At 33.3% G+C, this 9015-nt stretch overlaps 1 long non-coding RNA gene across 1 annotated transcript; it reads left to right on the forward strand.

Moving 5' to 3' along the window:
- Nucleotides 1-1042: 1042 nt before the first annotated feature.
- On the forward strand, nucleotides 1043-6930 carry LOC117021987 (uncharacterized). Its single transcript, XR_004422972.1, has 3 exons — nucleotides 1043-1100; nucleotides 1413-1547; nucleotides 6820-6930. It is a non-coding gene; the product is annotated as an uncharacterized LOC117021987 (long non-coding RNA).
- The last annotated feature ends 2085 nt before the right edge of the window (nucleotides 6931-9015 follow it).

Genomic DNA, 9015 nt, shown 5'->3' on the forward strand with positions numbered 1-9015 from the left:
TAGGTACACATGGTGAAATAATTACCACAAGCAAGCTAATTAACTAAGCTAATTACCACAATCGAGCTAATACGTATCACCTTATATAGTTACCATTTTCTTTTTGTGTGTGTGGTGAGAAGACTTAAGATCTACCCTCTAGACAAATTGTAAGAATACGATATAGTACTGTTAACTATCGTCACATTATTGTACATTAGATGTCCAGAAGTTATTTATCTTGCATAACTGAAACTTTGTATCCCTTAACCAATATCTCCCCTTTTCTCTCCCACCAGACCCGGAAAACCACCATTCTACTCTCCTTCTACCAGGGCTGACAATTATGTTCACGAACTAATACTAGGAAAAGTGCTACATACCTCATTGCTGAATATCACTATGGTCACCTTTTAAGTACTCCCCTTGGGAAGCTATGCACTGACCTATGCCAGTGCCTAGTCCACACTTCAAAGCAATTTTGGAACTATTTTTCTTGAATGGCCATCAGAGCTGTCCTCATACTACTCTTAATGTCCTGAATATCATCAAAATTTCTTCCTTTCAATATTTCATTTATCTTTGGGTACAGTAAGAAGTCATTGGGGGCCAGATCAGGTGAGTAGGGAGGGTGTTCTGATATACTTATTTGTTGATTGGCTAAAAACTCCCTCACAGATAGTGCTCTGTGAGCTGGTGTATTGTTATGATGCAAGAGCCATGAATCGTTGGCAAACAGTTCAGGTCATCTTTTTCACGCAGCCTTTTCAGCACTTTGAAACAGTAAACTCCGTTAACTGTTTGTCCAGTTGGTATAAATTCATAATAAATAATTCCTCTGATGTCAGAAAAGGTTAATGACATCGTTTTGACTCTTGATTTGAACTGATGGAACTTTTTTGGTTGTGGAGAATTGGCTTACTTCCATTGTGCACTTTGATGCTTTGCTTCAGGGTCATATTGGTACACCCATGTTTCATCACCAGTGATAACACAGCCCAAAACATCGTCTTGCCTCTCCAAAAGGTCTTGGCAAACTTCTACTCTCCTTTGCTTTTGTTCTTCAGTGAGCTCCTTCAGGACCATTTTTGCACACACCTTTCTCATGCCAAGATTGTCAGGTAAGATTTTTCTATTTCTCTATTGACGTTTACTTCATCTGCTATGCTTCTTATAGTCAGCCGATGATTTTGATGCACTATTATATAAATTTTTGCAATGTTTTCATCAGTTCTGCTTGTTACTGGCTGCCCTAACCTCTCTTCATCAGTGACGCATTCTCTCCCCTCAGAAAAACGTTGAATCCATTGGTACACTGCCGTTTTCTTCATGGTATTATCCCCATAAACTTGGACTAACATGGTCCTGATTTCACTTCCACTCTTGCTAAGTTTAACAAGAAATTGAATGTTTGTTCACTGCTCTAATTCAAGCTCAGACATTCTCGTGATGGGACACAAAAATGGGCAACAACAATGAATACCGCTCAGCAAGACACCACCATATGTTGACACGAACACATCTGTGACACACCAATATACCAAGATTATGATGTACCTTACTGCAATGTAAGTGCACAGTGGCAGTACGTGAACTTAATTGTCAGATTTCATTTTTGTTTCACTATTTAGATCCCAAATATAAGTGAAATCATGTAGTAATGTAGTATTTGTCCTTCTGTGTCTGGCTTATTTCATTTAGCTTAATGTCCTCCAGGTTCATGAATGTTGTAGCAAATTGTAGGGATAATATTTCAGTGTGTGTGTGTGTGTGTGTGTGTGTGTGTGTGTGTGTGTGTTTGTGTGTGTCACATTTTCTTTATCTATTCATCTGTCGAAGGACATTTAAGTGGTTTCTATATCTTGGTTATTGTGAATATTGCTATAATGAATATGGGGATGCAGACATCTCTTTGCAATCCTGACTTCATTTCCTTTGGATATATTCTCAAGAGTGAAATGGTTGAATCATTCTATTTTTAATTGTTTGAAGAAGCTCCACACTGTTTCCCATGATGTCTGTACCAATTTACATTCCCATGAGCCGTGTGCAAGAGTTCCCTTTTCTGTGAAAAATATCTATTTATGTGCATTGCCCATTTTTAAATCAGGTTATTTCATTTATTTATTTATTTGCTTGGCAAGTAAACATTAAGTATGTAATTTGCAGGTGTAGGTTAGAAGCATATTTCAGATCAATACATAAATAGTATTTACAAATACCTGAAATCATCTATTTAGCAAAGCACATTATGTAAACTACATTTTTAATTCAATTGTTTCTTTTATGCTTTTTCCAGGACAAAAGGTATGTCTCTACCTAAATAGTCTACTTTCATTTTATCTTTCAACATTCTTATTTAATAAGATACAGTAAATATTATATGTACGTACACACCATAGCTAAAAAGAATTAATTGAGCTTTAAATGGAAAAGCAAAAGGAAAGTTTGCTTGCTAAGCAATAAATTTCCACTAAACTACCAAGGAAATAAATTATATAAGACTGCCATGAACATACAGTATTTGGAAGGAAAAAAGACCCGCAAATACTTGTTCATTTTAGGTGATATATGTACTGCATATACCAACATAGATAAACCGTGATGCCTTGGGCAAGTTACATTATACTTTTTGTGAATATCTAGGCAACAAATAACTGGTAAAAATAGTTGTTTAGGAACTTTGATCATATAAAGTCCTACATTAGCAGTTAGTAAGGATGGAGAAAAATGTAAGAGGCTCAATTCATTTTTAAATACTGTAGTCTATCAAGATACATTACAGATTCTACTGCTTTTTTCTACACAACTACTGAATAGATATAGATTTATAATTAGCGGCAGCTTTTTATATGTCTATAGCAATTGAATTTACTGAAGTCATTTTCATATAAGTCAAACTGTTGAAACTATACTTAAAATTAACATTATATATTTTAACAATTAGAAATACACATTCAAGTCATAGCACTGATATCAGCACTGACTGCTGTGCTCTTCATTTGTTTATCCACTGATATGCTGAAAAGTCTTTTATATGATTTAGGCATAGTAATATTTTTTTATCAATAATGGATTTGAATTTTTTTGTTGAAATGTATTTACCCACATCTTTTTAAATGCTTATTTTTTATCTTGAATTTGTTAACGTGGTGAAGTATAATACTGTTGTTTTAAGTAAACTTACTTTTTAATTTTTTATTCATATTATTATTTCTTTTTCCCTTTGACTTTTCTCCCACCATAAAAAAATGCTGTTTTTTATAAGGACAACTATTACTGTATTCCTTGGATAAAACCAAATTATGGTATTATCTTTTTAAAAACATATACTGCTACATTCAATTTGCTAATATTTTAACATCTATTAATATATTCACAACTAAAATGTATCCATACATTTACTCTTATGGATAGTTTTTGCAATGGGCTAAATATTTGTGTTTCCCTCCAAACTCATATGGTGAAACCTAATCTTCAGTATGATGGTATCTGGATGTGTAGCCTTTGGGAAGTAATTAAATCATGAATAGAATTAGTGCTCTTATAAAATGGGCCCCAGAGTAGTCCTTCACCCTTTCTGCCACTTGAGATCATAGTGGCCAATGAGGAACAGTGCCTTCAATTTTAAACTAATTTAATAAGTGCAGTCCCATTTGTTGGTCCAGTTTCTTTTTGAACCGCTTTTACTGTATTTTATTTTTCTATAAATTGTTCCCTTCATTTAAATTTAAACTGTATTAGCCTTAAAATTATTCATAATATTCTTTTATTTCTAAAATCTGCAGCATTTGTAATCACATTCCGTATTTCAATTTTCATACCTTCGCATTTTCTTCCATTTCTTTTTAAAACATTTAATTATGATCTATGTTTCCTTTCTCTATTGTTTTGGAAGTTACACATAATTTCTAGTTTTTATGTTCATTGTTCACTTTATTTTTATGTTTTTCTACATCTCAAATGGGATGATTAATATATTAATTTGTAGCCTCCTTTTCTAATATAAGCAATTAAGTCCTGTAAGAATTTCTCAGTTGCATGTCATATTTTGGTATGTAATATTTATTATCATTCTGTTACAAGTGTTTGCTAATTTCTGCTATATTGACTACATTAACTCATAAGCCATTGGGTATATAAATATTTATACTGTTTGTGTTTTTAATTATTAATGACTCTTTTTATTACATTTGAGTCAGATAATGTAGTCTATATAAAGCCAATTCTATAAAATATGTGGACGCTTGCTCTATGACCAATTTAACATAAATGTTCCATATCAGCTTGAGGTTTGCTGGGCTCATGTTCTATGTCAGCCCATTATACTAACTCTGTAATTTGTGTGGCTCAAATATTCGACACCCTTACATCCTTACAGTTGTTTGTGTTTGCTTATATCATTTAGAGAAAGAATTGTATTAACATCTATTATGAGCATAGATTTATCAATTTCTCCTTTGATTCTGTCAATATTTTCTGGCTATTTATTAATTGCATACATGTCAAAGATTGACATTTTTTTTGCCCAGTAGAATATATGTAAGTTATCCACTAGAAAGTTGTCCACGAGGGCAGGTTTTGGTATCTGTTTTTTTTTTTCCACTATTATATATTTGATATCTAGAACTTTGCCTAGCTCCAGAAATATTTGTTGATGACTAAAGGAATCATCTTGATGAATTAGATGTTTTACCATTAGATAACAACTTTAAAAAAAACACTGCAAATGACTTTTTCCCCTTGAAATCTTTTTTGTCTATTTTTAATATAGTAACATAAATATTTTTTTGATTAGTAATGGCTGATATTTTCATTTTTCATTCTTTTTTCTCAATGTTTAGGGTAAAGTGTGTTTGTTGTTAACAGTACATAGTTTGATATGTACACATAAAACTTTGCTAACTAACGAGTTAGTCTGTTAATTGAGAAAACTCACATACATACATGCCTTTATTTTTTTTTTTATTTTATGCTCTTTGTCTCATTTTTTCCCTAGTTATTTTTCTGCCTTCTTTAATTATTTTGATTTGGTTGATTTTTTTTTCCCCTTACACTGCTTCCCCTTTATTGTTTTGGAAGTTACTCAATCTTTTCATTTTTTAGTGATTGTCATTGATATTTTACATGCATACCTATTATAATAAAGCCTAAAGTTGAATAATATGCTTAGTGTCCTTGTAAACTTAAAAGAAGCTTATAGTATTTAAATCCTGATTATTGCTTCAAACTGAAAATTTTGCTAGTATATTTTGGCATTTTGATTCTGTTTTTTTCTTTTTTTTAACTTCACTAATTAAATAATATTATTATTATCATTCAAAATTTCTTTAGATTTATCCTTATGTTTACCATCCTTGCTCTTAGGATTATTTTCTATTTTCCTAACAACTATCTTTTGGGTTTCCTGCAATGAGGATTTATTTCTAATAAATTCTGTCAGTGTTTTTTTCTCCAACCATCTTATTTCACTCTCATTCCTTAAAGTTAGTTTCTTTGGGTATAAAATCTGAAGGTAACAAAGACTTTCTCTAGGAATTTTCAAGAAAATTTTCCACAGTGTCCTGATTTCCAATTTTTCTTTTGCGAAAACTACCACCAGTATAATTATTGTAATTATGGTTCATTTTTGGTTTCTCTCTGCTATGTATGAATATATTACTCATTGCTAACTTCCTACGTGGCAATGAACTAGTGGTATATGAACAAACTACAGAAATTTCAAACCTTCATGTCATTTTCTACATTCTGAAAACTTTGCTTAGAATAACTAGAATAACTAATCCTAAAATCAAAACAACAATCTCATAGTAGTTCCTTTCTTCTCAATAATGCATAGTTATAAACTAAACATAAGACTCATAGCCCTCAGGGATATCTTGTTCTTCTATCTAGAAGGTGAAGTTTTAATGGTCTTCACAGATTAGTATCCACCCTAGTGCTAGACTCAACAAGATTTTAGTTTTTGTCCTCTGCCAAAACTGCTGTTTCTAGACCTTTGCAGTGGTATGTTCTAACAATGATTCCATGCCTCTTTCTCTGTGCTTGTCACAGTACCCTCCTGGAATTGCTCCAGCTTCTCTTGGTCACTTTTGCTACAGTAGTTCTAAACCCTGCTTGCTTGTATGGCCTTCAGCATCAGCAATATGCCTTTGCCACGTGGGCCAGCTGTCTGATCTAGGCCGAAGCTATGAATAAACATGAGCAGATCTCAGAGTAATCTCTTTTCTCCATCCACAAAGAGGCTACACGATAACCTGGATAAAAATAATTTTCCAATTTGCAAATTTATACTGAATATTTAATGCCATATAAATGTTTCCTCAGTCTCAACACGCACAACCTACTCCAAAATTCCACTTCTCATTTTAGCATTGGTATCAGGATATTTCTTGAATCTTTTAAATATTAAGAACCACAAAAACTCATGTCTGAGGAACGTATGTGCCTAATACCATGAATCCAATAATTAGGAAGTTATGATGAATAATTCAGTACTGAGTTGATAATTTAACCTGAAGTGTGGCTCCAGTTTTTACCTTTGGTGCGTCTCTAATTTGGAAGTCTCTCAAGTGTGACTATAAAGAAATCATGTGTCCCATTATGGCTCAATCTCACATTCAAAGAAACTATTGTTCAACTCCAGAATCCTGTAGTATTTATTTTTAAATGTGTTTTACATAAAACATTTCTCTTAAAGACTACTTTTTTTCCAGGAAAGTACCTTTTGTAAAGAATGTCTTTGAAGTGTGGAAAATTGATTCTATGAGGAATAAGTTTGCAGTGTCAAACAATGACTGATTAATACATTTTTTTTATTAATACATTTTTGGATGACAGATTATTCCTAGATTTGGAACTATACATATCTCTGTTTTAAATAAGACACGGTGCCTTTTCAAGGATAATAGAGACAAGTAGAAGAGAAAAAACAAAAATCAAATATAATATTACTGGTAAGTATATTGTTTTTATTTTGCACAATCATTTAGAGGAAGTCAGAAAAGAAATTTTTAAATGGGATTTGGATTGTGAAAATATTCCTGGAAGAAAATATGTTTAAGCTAAGATATAAAAGATGGAGATGAATCTAATGGAAAAATAAAGGGATGGCCTTTCTTGGAAGATAGAGCAGTCTGTGGAAAAGCACAGTTGTTTGAAATTGCATGATGTTCTTAAAACTACAATTAATGCAATATGTTAGATGGAAAGTACTTTCAAGGAAGTTGCGAAAGATGAGGTAGATTGATAAACAGAGGGCATATTCTAAAGAGCTTCTATTTAACTACAAAATTTAAACTTTATCCTTGACTGCATGAATCAAGAGAATGATGCAAGATTTGTATTTTAGAACAAAATCATTTTGTTAGTGTTATAAGCCATGGATAGTAGGTATCAGAATGAGAACTGTTGGGTCCAGGATAACACTTGTGAGGTGTGATATAGTGAGAACGTGCACAATGCTATTGGAGATAGATAAGGAGGAGTTGATTTTCATTAAAAGAAGGCAGGGGAAGGAGTTCAGAATGATCCTAAAGTTTCTGTGCAAATATAAATAGGATCTACTATTAGCAGCTGGACATATATACATTCAGCTTTGAGGATATCGAGGATCATCACGGAAAAGCTTTTAAGCAATGTTTTAATCTGAATCATTGAGATGGTCCACAATAGTTTAGTTCTCAGAACACAGAGCTACCTTTTTTGCATAAAGAGCCAATAGTTTCCTTTCCTAGCAGTTTCCTATCATTCACTGAATGAAAACCTCCCTAGGGTTATTGGCATACTGGGTCCCTCATTATACTCTGGAGAAGCTGGTGGCTTCTGGACCTAAATACATCATATACTCCATTCAGGTAATTCTTCAGTTATTGGCTCTCCCATCACCATTGGCCTAAGTGGTGAGCAAGGCTATGATTCACATACTAGCTTACCTAGATTTGATCCACATCAAATTATTTTTTCCACTTAAGTTAGGCAAAAAATTGAATAATATTTCACAATATTACTTTAAGGAAAAGATCGATTTTTTGCTGTGCTAATATAAAATCATCATTCTATTGTGGTATGTTCAAAATTATAATAATCATTTTTACAAATGGTTTGACAAATGGGATGGAGTAATAAATTAAGGAAATACTACATGCCAACTGTCCCGAACTTCTGAAATAGAGAGGTAAATTTCACCTAGCTCTGGCAGAGACTGATTAGCTGGTCACCAACATCATTTTTTATTCTCCCTGATATACACCTACACTATATTTCCCAGATCCTATATAGTCAAGTGTGGTCATAAATCTTCTAGGTCTGGCCCATAGTGACCTCTGACTCAAAACCCTTGACTTCCATCAACTGAATGCACAGGACTACAGCACCGTACAACGTGCTGGGGATACTAGATGCAAGCAGCTCAGATCCTGAAATGATTCCTTAGTCTCTCACAGATTAAGGGCATTCATTTTGACATTAAGTGTGCAAGAAATAAATTTCTGGTGTATAAAACCTGAGATTTTAGGGTGTATGCTTTTCAGCAACCGACACACACCATTGTTGCTTGAGCCCAGATAATGTAAATTACTTAAGTACCCTAAGGGTTTCTTAAACAAGGAACATTATCCAGACAGGCAGCTCTAAACAAAGGTCATCTTTTCTCTCTGGAAGTTCCTGTACTGTGCAATAGTTTGTCAAAAATTCTGAAGGGTTTGAGATTTTTGCCTTACTTGCAAGCTAGTAAAGTAGTCTGTCATATTTCATAGATGCTGGCAGAAGACACAGGACTTCTGGATGAGAGGAATGGACATTTTTACTCATTGCACAGCAGGTAACATCACATTGCATCTTCTTGTCCTCTAGTCCCACTTAGATGATATGAATATACACCAAGATGAATCCTGCACACACAGTGAGTTTGTGCCAAAGCTAAGGAACCTTAAGTTTACTCGTAGGTCCCTCCAATCTTCTGGACGGGGATGCTAGCCAACTGTACAACTTCACCCCAAAGAGAGTAATCATCTTTACTATCCTGTTTAGAAATAA

This window comes from Rhinolophus ferrumequinum, chromosome 5, assembly GCF_004115265.2.
Source record: "Rhinolophus ferrumequinum isolate MPI-CBG mRhiFer1 chromosome 5, mRhiFer1_v1.p, whole genome shotgun sequence".
In the NCBI taxonomy this organism is placed as follows: domain Eukaryota; kingdom Metazoa; phylum Chordata; class Mammalia; order Chiroptera; family Rhinolophidae; genus Rhinolophus; species Rhinolophus ferrumequinum.